Below are 12,830 nucleotides of genomic sequence, written 5' to 3'. Positions count from 1 at the left end.
GAAGAAATGAGTAGAAGACATGAATAGACACTTTCCAAAGAAGGCATTCAGATGGCCAAAAGACACATGAAAAGATGCTCAACTCACGCATCATCAGGAAAATACAAATCAAAACCACACTGAGATACCACCTCACACCGGTCGGAGTGGATAAAATGAACAACTCAGGAAGCTACAGATGCTGGCAAGGATGTAGAGAAATGGGAACCCTCTTGTACTGTTGGTGAGAATGCAAACTGGTGCAGCCACTCTGGAAAACAGTGTGGAGGCTCCTCAAAAAATTAAAAATAGAACTACCCTGTGACCCAGCAATAGCACTACTAGGAATTTATCCAAAGGATACAGTAGTGCTGATTCATAGGGGCACATGTATCCCAATGTTTATAATAGCACTTTCAACAATAGCCAAATTATGGAAAGAGCCTAAATGCCCATCAACTGATGAATGGATAAAGAAGATGTGGTTTATACATACAATGGAATACTACTTGGCAATGAGAAAGAATGAAATCTTGCCATCTGTAGCAACATGGATGGAACTGGAAGGTCTTATGCTGAGTGAAATAAGTCAGTCAGAGAAAGACAGATACCATGTTTTCACTCATATGTGGGTCTTGAGAAACTTAACAGAAGACCCTGGGGGAAAGGAAGGGGAAGAACTAGTTACAGAGAGGGAGGGAGGCAAACTGTAAGAGACTCTTAAATACAGAGAAGAAATTGAGGGTGGATGGGAAGTCGGGGAGAGGGGAAAATAGGTGATGGGCATTGAGGAGGGCACTTGTTGGGATGAGCACTGGGTGTTGTATGGAAGCGATGGACCATGGGGATCTACCCCAAAAACCAAGAGCACACTTTACACACTGTATGTTAGCCAATTTGACAATCAATTATATTAAAAACAAACCAAAAAACAAACAAATGAAAAAACAGTGCATTCTTGGGGGAGTTTCAGTCCCTCCACATCCTCATCAACACTTAGGATGTACCATCCTGGTACAGTGATAACGAATTGTGAGTTAGATAGTTTTTAAATTAAGCTTTAACATGAGGTTTGCTGAGAATGATCGTCAAAGCTGATATCCATCCCTCCTTAGCTCAATGCATTCTTGTTCATTGCTATTAAAGTCCCTAGACACTGATATTGTTTAATACAAATCCCTGATGTTGTGATGTAATTTTTTTTCTTTTTTAAATATGACACAGAGCTTAAAGAAAAACTTAACAAAATATGTACATGGAACATGCCTTCATTACTTTTGAATTCAAAACTCAGGAAAAGTCAGTCTTTAGTGCTGGCACATGAAAAGGAAATTTTCTTTGTATAAATCAGAGATCTTCAGTGTTGTCTTAGACCAGCCATCATTCTCAGGGAGCTCCACATAGTCCAAAGACTGAACCTTTGCATTATTAATGTGTATAGTACAATTCTGTCTGAACTTTGTTTCTGGCTTGCATTAATATTTATTATGTTTAATGAAAGCTAATTATCACCTCTTGAGAACCCGTTGAAAATAGTTTTTTGTATTCAGAATTTTGATGAGGCTTTTGGGCAATAACTTGCTGTACCTGCAGGTCTCCCACTGAAATATTATCCAGAGCAGAAAGTATTAAAAAAAAGTTCAAATACTCAGTCATCAGCTCCTGTGAGAGGTATTCTTTGAAGGAAAGGGAGTTAGCCGAGTAGAAAAGTAAGACAGTGCACATGTAAAAACTTCTATAATTAAAATAAGAGAAAGTTACTTTGATCATTTAATAACTTAAGAAGTAGGTAGTCATGTGGTTTCTCCTCAATTTTGTGATAAGAAATCATGAAAAGTAAGAAACTTGTAAGGCTCATAGAGCCATAATACTTAAGGCTCTTATATAAGAAATGTAAGTTGTAAATATTAATTATTATCTATGATACTTAATTTTATATGTTAGGTTGACTGACATTTCATCAAACGTTATTCTGGATGTGTCTGTGAGGGTGTTACTGGATGAGATTAACATTTGAATTGGTAGACTGAGCAATCAGTCAGTTGAAGGTCTGAATAGAACAATAAGGCTGACCCTCCCTGGAGTGAGAGAAAATTCTTCATGCCTGGTGGTCTTTGAACTGGGACATCAGCTTGTTCTGGTTCTCAAGCACACTAGCCTTTGGACTGGATCCACACCACTGGCTCTCTTGGTTTTCAGGCCTTCAGATTCAGACTGGAACTAAATCACTGACTCTCTTGGGTCTCTAGCCTGCCAACTCACCCTGCCAATCTTGGGAATTGCTAGAAATTGCCAAAATCTCTAATTGGATCCAGGTTTTTTTTTTGTTGTGTTTTGTTTTGTTTTGTTTTTTGGAGAACCCTGACTAATATAGTACCTTTCACCCAAAGTGGAAATATTTGAAATTTAGGTTTAAAACTGAAAAGATTTTGTTTTCAAATACTTATATTCAGTCAAGAGTGTTTAAAGACAGACTCTCAAAGCCTTAGTTTTCCTGTGATTATATGTGATAAAGCATTGATAACCTACTGGGCTTCTCTGTCCCATGGCCACAGATTATAACCATGGTCCCAGCATTTATCCTGCCAAGGCCCCACCTCATAGAGTGTCAGGGAGGAGAATGAAGATATGGCAGCCAGCCATAACCCATATCCATTCCTTTCTGGGAAAATACACAAAGACGCGTGTGTGCCTTCATCATGGGAAAATTGGGTTCTCCTATGTTGTCTTAACCTGTGTGGAAAACACAGAATACCTCTGTGTGTTCCTCATGCAATAGGCTGGCAGCCATTGTGCCTGAGTCATAAGACAAATTACACCTGCTCCACGGGCCTAAGGGTCTTTCATTCAGTGGGCGAGGAAGTAGGAAGCCCCAGTATGACTTCAGGTCTGAAGCCATGTCTCCTGCTTTTCCACAGAGTTCTCCTGAGGAGATTATGGGGTAAATAAAATAAATACTTTGGATCCCATTTATTATTTGTTCTCTCGGGTGGTACCCTGGAAAGGAAGAGTGTTGATAGTTACAACAAGTCCTTTTTAAAATCATCCAAACAAAACACCCAAGAGGTAGATTTGTTTTTATACTAGAAATCTTGACCAGGATAACTGGGGATGAACTCATCTTCTAATGCATCCGTCTTGGATTCTAACTCCTTTGAATGTGGCAGAAGGTCAAGTCATGTGGGTGCTGGTGAAAGATTCATAGCCTTGAGAGAAAGTTTGGAGATAGTTTGTGTGGATGTGTGGATATGGCTGTTGGAGGGTGAGAGAGAAAATGGTCAGAGAGCTATGCTGTCCCCGGGAGTAACTAACACTCATGAGTGTAACAGTTTCAAAAACATTTCATATACATTATTTTAGTTAAACCTCATGCTAAATTTGTAAGTTAAAATTGTTATCCAGGTTTGACAGGTGAGAAAACTGAGCAGTTGTTATTGGTCCAAGATCACATTGTCAGGCAGTGTTGGAAGTGTCCTTTCACCTTACCCTCTGCTCCCCCAGGCTTTTAAAACAAACCTGGGCACCCATGAATCACCTCCAAAATGACATAGGCCACATTTAGGAATGAAATTATACAGTCTAATTTGTATCCTCTTCTGTGCAGGTCTCATGAGAGTTGTCTTAGAAAGCACTTTAAGAGATCTACAACAAGCAAAGAGCTGGATTTCTGGATTGCCTGGGCCTGGGCCTGGGATCCTTGGTTTAAAAAGAGTCACTGCCATAAACAGGTAAGAATTGAAGTGAAAAATAATGTATCTACAATGTGGAACAGGGCCTGTTTTGTTAGGGGTTAGTCATTTCCAGCAGATGAAATGGCATGGCCTGCTGGAGATTTAGTAAGTTGGAGGTCATGTTGACTTAATATACAAAATTGTTCAGAATTGCTGTTTTGTTTGGCAAGTTACTTTCTTTAATTTCCTTTAATATTTATTTATTTTTCAGGGAGCTGTATTGTATACATTCAGGGTTAGACTAAGGCATTGTGTGTACCTCAGGAAAGGTAACAGTTTGGTGCCCTTAAAAAATTTAAAATCCTGGGGTTCCTGGGTGACTCAGTCGGTGAAACGTCCTACTTTGGCTCAGGTCATGATCTCACAGTTCGTGGGTTCGAACTCCGTGTCAGGCTCTGTGCTGACAGTGCAGAGCCTGGAGCCTGCTGTGAGTTCTGTGTCTCCCTCTCTCTCTCTCCCCCTCTGCTGCTCATGCTCTGTCTCTGTCTCTCAAAAATAAATAAACATTAAGAAAAATTAAATCCTTTAAATATTTGGTTAACACTTATTTAGTGGAGCAGAAAGAAACTGCTTTTCTATCATAAAAGAAAAAGCTATACTAAATATACAGAACATAACATTTTAATTTATTTGGAGCTATCTTTCATAATTTTTCAGTTCACAAATATAATAAGAGGCTAATATTTTCTGAGTTCTTATTATTTGCTGAGTACTGATTCCTTATATGATTTATCTCATTTCATGCTCACAACAGTCCAGTGTGGTAGGTACCATTATTATCCCCAATTTCCAAATGGTGAAATTGAGATCCAGGTTTTGTAAAATGCCAAAAGACACAGTTTTTACCAAGTGGTAGAAATGGGATTTGATTTATGCCAGTCTGCCTTGAGAGCCCACACACTTGCTCCCTAGAACCCCCTGCCTCTTTGTAGTATTAGTCCCTCATGCTCACTAAGTGTAGCGGTCACATGATTATAGGTAAAAAGTCTAGTTCAAATTATGTTTAAACATTTTTTTCTGGTTCTCTTGCCAATAAAATTTTTTTCAGTTTTCTTTTGCTAGCTTTGGAATCAAAGAATGTCTTGGGAAGCATATTAAAAGTTTTTCACTTTAGGGGTGCCTGGGTGGCTCAGTCAGTTAAGCGTCCCACTCTTGATTTCAGCTAAGGTCATGATCTCAGCTCAGGTCTGTGGGATCAAACCTTCTGACTAGTTCTGCGCTGACAGCTCCGAGCCTGCTTGGGACGTTCATTTTCCTCTCTTTCTGCCCCTCCCTGGTGTGCTGTCTCTCTCTCTCTCTCTCTCTCTCTCTCTCTTAAAAATAAATAAAGTTAAAGAACGTTTTTCACTTCAGATGTTGAAATAGATACCTCATCTCCAGTAAACAGCATTAAGTGAGATACTATTTGGCATCAGAAATCTGCTGACCACAGCTGCCTATATGAATCTATTGTCAACATGCTGGCATCGGGGCTGGTGGTGTCTCCTGTAGGTACACATGCAACTTGCACAGAAGTAGGTCAGCTGAGGAGGAGTATTATAACTTCTACTGCATTATTAGTGCCTCTACTACTATTATTCTATTTATTATTATTTCTATTATTGATTCACCTACAGGGTGCTATCTGGTTCAGAGGGAATAAGACAAGCGAGACTCACCTGAAACACGACTTAACAGGCACCTACTGTTAACAGTACTGTTTTGGCACCCCAGCAAACCTGCCCCAATGGTCTGCCCTTAATCTAGCTCTGTACAGATTTAACATACGAGAAAAAAAATACAGCTTTCTAGTCTCTAATGAGATCTTTCATTATTCAAATGTCAATCTGAAAAGTCAATAAAGCAAACCAAGGAGCGTTACTAATATTGAATTTGTGGATTGCAGCCTCTATATTCCATACAAAGGAAGGTACCTTGATTGTGTCTAGTAATCTGGTGGTCAGATTATGTGACAGTGAAAAGAGCCCTCTGTATGTATGTGCACTAAAGAAGAAAGGGGATCTTGATGGTGATTTGAAGTGAAAAGTGGTAAATGCTAATGGTGATCTGTCTATAAATTGTATAAATCATCCCCAGTTGGCCCATTCCGTGTCTTTGTGACATTATAGTTTAGTGTTGATGAATGTTACATGGAATAGGCATGTGGCAGCATTTACAATGCAGAGAACTGAGCACTGTCTGTTTAAACATAGGCGCTACAGGAAACAGTTTGCATTATATCCTGACATCTGAATCATTACCCATCTGTTCCAGAAATTCCATTCAATTTCATAAACATTTGTTGAATACCTACTATGATCAGAGCGGAGCACTCTGCCAGATGCCTTAGTCATTATAAATATGAGAGAGCCATAGCCCCGGCCTGTCAGGGGAAATAAAACGTATGCAGGAATAATCACAACACTGGACAAAATGAGAAGTCTGTATGATCTCTAGAGAGCTGTGGACATATAGAGAAAGCCTGCAGCTGGGATTAAAGAAGGTCCCACCAGGAAGTAATAGCACTGTATAGTGGATAAAATAAGAGGGTCAGGAGTGAGAAGTAAGGGGTATTTCTGGTAGGGAAGAAAAAGAGGAAATGGTTGCAGTTGAGAGTGGGCAGAACATAAAGTGGTACTTAAAAGAAGTGGGGATTCTAGGAAATAAAGCTTGAGAGGAAGTTCAAGTACAAACTGGAAATTAGATGCCAAGTCTTGGCTTCTGGACTTGAATTAAATCTAAGATACAAAAGTATATTTAATCTTGAATTGTTGTGGATTTTGAGTGTTACAGCTTGACAAATTGACTATTTCGGCTTTTTGGAAAGTTAAAATCAAACTTGAGATGAATGAAAGTATGGTGAACAAGCTTTTAACATAATACTTACTGAGGTTTTCTGGTTATAAATATTGAACTTAACATACTGAGTATTTTCCATTATCACTAAATATCCTTTATATGTTTTTGAGTGACTGCAAAGTATTTCAACATGTGGATGTACCTTTATTTTTTAAATTTAATTTCCTATTGTTCCATATTTATATTGCTTCTAATTTTCAGTTATTATAAATAAGGATTTAATAAAAAATTCTAATGGTTAGTTTTTCTTTAGTGTTTGTAACATGTTAGGAACTATGTCAAACACTTTTTAAAAATGTGAGGTGAAATCCATGTAACATAAAATTAACTGTTTTAAAGTAAACAATTCAGTGACATTTAATGTATTCACAACGTTGTGTTTATCCTCCATCTCTGTCTAGTTCTAAAACAGTTCAAAACTGTTTCATTGCCTCAAAAGATAACTGCACCATTGCGCAGTTACTCCTAATTCTTTTCTGCCCCAGCTCCTGGCAGATAAGTCTGCATCCTATTGATGGACTTACCAATTCTGAATTTGTCACATAAATGGAATCATACAGTAGGATTCTGCCTTCCATATCTGGCTTCTTCCACTTAGCATAACGTTTTGAGATTCATCCATGGTGTAGCATGTATTAGTCACTTCATTCCTTTTTATGGCTAAATAGTATTCCGTTGTATGTGTATGCCATGATTTGTTTTTTCATTCATCTGCTAATGGACTTTTGTGTTTTTTCCAGCTTTTGGCTATTGGAAATAGTGCTATTATGAATTTGCATGTATTTGTGCTTGTTTGTGTACTTGTTTTCAGTTCTCTTGGGTATATACCTTAGAGAATTGTTGGGTCATATTGGATCATATGGTAATTCTACATTTAACTTTTTTTTAATTATAAAGTACATTATTTTACTTATTTATTTATTTATTTTTATTGTAATATATTTTATTTTCAAGTTAGCTAACACACAGTGTATATGGTGTGCTCTTGGTTTCAAGAGTAGATTCCTGTGATTCATCACTTACATACAACACCCAGTGCTCATCCCAACAAGTGCCCAGAAATTCCCAACTGCTTTCCACAGCACCTGGAACATTTTACATCTCTATCAGTGATGTGTTAGTGTTCCAATTTTTCTATATCCTTGATAACACTAGTTATTTTCTTTCTTTCGTTCTCTCTCTCTCTCTCTCTCTTTTTTTTTTTTTTTGTTATCACCACCCTTGTGGGTATGAGTGGTTTCTTGTCATATTGATTTGCATTTCCCTAATGACTTATGATGCTGAAAATCTTTTAATGTGCTTGTTGGCCATTTGTATATATTCTCTGGAGAAATGTCTGTTTATATCCCTTGCCAATTTTAATTAGGTTTTTATCTTTTTTTATTATTGAGTTGTAAGAGGTTTTTTAATATATTCTGGATACTAAATCTTATCAGCTGTGTGATTTGCAGATATTTTCTCAGTTCTGTATATTGTCTTTTCACTTTCTTTATGTCCTTTGATGCATAAAAATTTTTAATTTAGACAAAGTCCAACTTACTATTTTTTCTTTTATTGCTCACTTACAATTTTGGTGTCATATCTGAGAATCCATTGTCAAACCCAGAATAATAAAGAGATACTCCTATCGTCTCTTCTAATAGTTTTGTAGTTTTAACTCTTGCATTTTTGTTAATGATTCATTGTGAGTTAATTTTTGTATGTAGTGTGAGGTAAGGATTTGTTTGCATGCGGATAGCTGGTTGTCCTAGTACCATTTGCAGATGAAACTGTTGTTTCTCCATCGCATGGTCTCACTATCCTTGTCAAAAATTAATTTGACCTGGATATATGGGTTTATTTCTGGGCTCTTAATTCTATTCTATTGAACTATTTGTCTATATGCAATACCACCTTGTTTTAGTGACTGTAGCTTTGTTTTTTGCTTTATTATTATTAATTATTATTACTTTTAGGGAGAGAGCATGAGTGGGGAAGAGGGGCAGAGGGGGAGAGAGAGAGAGAGAGAGAGGGAGAGAGAGAGAGAGAGAGAGAGAGAGAATCTTGAGCAGGCTCCATAATCACCATGGAGTTTTCTAACTTTTTTTCTATTTCAAGATTGTTTTGGCTATTCAGAGCCCCCTTCAAATCCATACGAGTTTGAGGATTAGTTTCATTTCTCTCCCAAAAATCTGGTGGGATTTTGATAGAGATTGCTTTGAGTCTGTAGATCAATTTGGGTAGATTTTTATATTAATAATATTAAGTGTTTCAATTCATGAACATGAGCTGTCTTTCTTTTTATTTAAGTCTTCCTTAATATCTTTCAGTGGTGCTTTGTAGTTTTCAATGTATAAGACTTTCACCTCTTTGTTAAAGTTATTCCTAGGTATTTTATTCTTTCGGATACTATTATAAATGGAATTGTTTTCTTAATTTTCTTTTCAAATTAATCATTCCCAGTGTATAGAAAGACAAATGATTATATGTTGATATTGTACTCTGCAGCCTTGCTGAATCTATTTATTAGTACACATAGTTTTTTGTGGCTTCGTTGGTATTTTCTATATGTAGGATTATGTTATCTGTCAATAGAAATATTTTTACTTCTTTCTTTACAATTTGGATGTCTTTTTTTTTTTTTTTTCCCTTCCTAACTTCTTTGGCTAGGACTTCTAATTTCATGTTGAATAGCAGTGGTAAAACAGGGCATCCTTTTCTTGTTTCTACACTTAGGGGAAAATATTTCAGTCTTTTACCATTGAATATCATGCTACGAGTTTTTCATGTATGGCCTTTATCATGTTGAGCAAGTTCTCTTCTATTCCTAGTTTTATGAGTGTTTTTATCATGAAAGGGAATTGAATTTTGTCAAATGCTTTTTTCTGTGAGAATTGAGATCACATAGTTTTTTCCTTCTTTCTATTACTGTGATGTATTATATTGATTGATTTTCTTATGTTGAACCACCCTGGGCCAGGCACTTAAAAATGAATTATCATACTTAATCCTCAAAATTACCTGTGAGAGGTGGGTAATATTTTTTCCTTTTTAATAATTGCTTTTTTATTTTATTTATTTTTTTATTATGAAATTTGTTGTCAAATTGGTTTCCATACAACACCCAGTGCTCATGCCAACAGGTGCCCTCCTCAATACCCATCACCCACCCACCTCTCCCTCCCTAATAATTGCTTTTTTAAAAGCATGTTATGGTTAAATTACACTCCCAGTTTTGCACAGCTTGCAGGCCAGAATCATGCATCTGATTTTAGAATCTATACTCTTAATCATTATGCCAATCAAGGAATGTTTCTGTACATGAATATTTATTGTCTCAAAAATTTTATTATATATATTTTTATATTTATATTAAATATTTATATATTATAATAAAATACATATCTATCTATATATCTACCTATCTATACACACACACTCTGTGCTAAACACAATTCTAGGCACTGGGAATACAAAAATAAAAAAATAAAAATAGAAATTTTACTTTACGGAGCTTAGTTTGTCTATTTCCTTTCCTCCCATTGACTTCTTTACTGAACCCTCTAAGAAGCCAGTGATTTGCTAAATGTCACTGTAGAGTAGTTTGTGTTTTTTCAAGTTTTATATAAATGGAATCATACAGTATATACATTTTTTTGCTTAACTCATCATAATTTCTTTAATCCATTGTAATTATTTTGAGACTTACCTTGTTATTGCATATATCAATAGTTAATTCCTTTTTCTTGCTGAGTAGTAGCCTATTTTATGGATATACCACAATTTGTTTACAATTCATTCATTGAAGGACATTTGGGTATTTTCATTTTTTTTTTCAACGTTTATTTATTTTTGGGACAGAGAGAGACAGAGCATGAATGGGGGAGGGCAGAGAGAGAGGGAGACACAGAATCAGAAACATGCTCCAGGCTCTGAGCCATCAGCCCAGAGCCCGACGTGGGGCTCGAACTCACGGACCGCGAGATCGTGACCTGGCTGAAGTCGGACGCTTAACCGACTGCGCCACCCAGGCGCCCCTGGGTATTTTCATTTTTTGATGATTGCAAATAAAGCTGCTATAAAAATGTGTATAGGTCTTTGCATAAATGTATATCTACATTTCCTTTGGAAAAAACCTAGGAGTAGAATTGTTGGGTCATTTGTTAAGTGTGTGTTTGTTTTATAAGAAACTGCCAAGCTGGTTTACAAAGTAGCTGTGTTATTATGCATTTCCACCAATAGTTTTTGAGAATTCCACTTGGTCTGCATGTTTGCCAGTACTTGTTAGGGTCAGTTGTTTTAGTTTTAGCCATTCCAATAAGTGTGTATGGTGTCTTGTGGGCTTTGTTTGCATTTTCTAATGGTTAGCGGGATGTCAAAGCATTTTTTCATGTGCTTATTTATTTACTACCTGTATATCCTCTTTGATGAAGAATCTGTTCAGAAATTTTACCAGTTTTTCAATTGAGTTGTTTGTTTTCTTTTGATGAAGTTTTAGAGCTTTTAAAAATATATTCTGGATATAGATCATTTTCAAGTATGTGCTTTTAAAAAATGTTTTTGTTTATTTTTATGACAGAGTTATTTTATGAACAGGGGAGGGACACAGAGAGGAGGAGGACAGAGCATCTGAAGCTGGCTCTGTGCTGACAGCAGCGAGCCTAATGCAGGGCTTGAACTCAAACCCATGAGATCATCACCTGACCCAAAGTCGTATGCTCAACCGACTGAGCCACCCAGGTGCCTCAGGTATGTGCTTTATAAATATCTTACACACTAGGTGGCTTGCTCATTTATTCTCTTAATATATCTTTTGATGAATAAATACTTCAATTTTAATAATGTCAGATTTGTTGATTTTTAAAGTTTTATGTATTGTGCTTTTATTGTCCTGTCTAGAAACTCTTGTTTAATCCGAGATGACAAATATTTTTCTTCTATGTTTTTGTCTAAAAGGTTTAGAGTTTTGGGTGTTACATTTAGGTTTATGATCCATGTTGAGTTAATTTTTGTATATAGTGCAAGTTATGGATTGAAGTTCATTTTTTTTTCCGTATGGATATTCAGTTGTTCCAGTACCATTTGTTGAAAGCAGTACTTTCTCCACTGAATTGTCTTGGCATCACTATTGAAAATTAGTTGTTCAAATATGTGTGGACCTCTTTCTGGATGCTGTTATGTTTGTTTGACTTGTTAGTCTTATGTCAATACCACAGTGCCTTAATTACTGTAGCTTTATAGTAAGTCTTGAAATCGGGTAGTTTCAAGTCCTGCAACATTTTTTTTTCCCAAGATTTCTTTGGCTATTCTTGGTTTTTCACACTGCATACAAATTTTAGAATCGGCTTGTCAATTTTTACCCAAAAAAACCTGCTGGTATTTTGGTGAAGATTGCATTGAATCTATAGATAGATTCTTTGGGAACCTTTGGGAATTCTTTGGGAAGAATTGACATTTTTATAAAGTTAACTTTTCTGACCTCTGAACAAGAACATAACTATTTATTTAGATCTTTAATTTCTCTCTGCAATGTTTTGTATTTTTCAGTGTATAAATTATTCACATTGTTTTTCAGATTTATCCTTAAGTATTTCATATTGATTGATGCTATTATAAATATTTGAAATTTTAATTTCCAATATTTTATCTCTACTATATAGAAATATAATTGATTTCTGTATATTGATCTCATATCCATTAACATTGCTAAACCCACTTACTAGTTTTAGCAGCTTTTTTAGCCAATTCCATTGGAGTTTTATATATAAGGTCATTTTGGCTGCAAAAAGCTTTACTTCCTTTCCCATAAGGATGCCTTTTTTCCCCCTGCCTAATTGTACTGGCAAGAACCTCCAGTACAATGTTGAATAGAAATGACGAGAGTGGCCATCTTTTTCTTATTCCTGATCTTACTGGGAAAATATTCTGTCTTTCGCCATTAAGTATGATATTACTTGTATGTTTTTCATAGATGACCTTTATCAGGGTCAGGAAGTTCACTTTTATTCCACATTTGCTGGGAGGAATGAATGTTGGATTTTGTCAAATGCTTTTTCTGTGTCTATTTAAATCATCATATAATTTTGTTTTGTTTCTTAGTTAATTTGTTTCTTAGTTAATGTGGTGAATTACATCACTTGCTTTTGTATAAGTCAACCTTAGGTGCCTAGCATAAACCCCATGGTCATAGTTTTTATATTTTGTTGGATTTGATTTGTTAAAAATTTTAAATAATTTTTATATCTATGTTCATGAGGGATATTGGCCTATAGTTTTTTCTTGTGATGTATATATGTAGTTTTG

This window comes from Prionailurus bengalensis, chromosome A1 (genome assembly GCF_016509475.1).
Source record: "Prionailurus bengalensis isolate Pbe53 chromosome A1, Fcat_Pben_1.1_paternal_pri, whole genome shotgun sequence".
Classification (NCBI taxonomy): Eukaryota; Metazoa; Chordata; class Mammalia; order Carnivora; family Felidae; genus Prionailurus; species Prionailurus bengalensis.
This window is presented reverse-complemented; position numbering follows the sequence as displayed.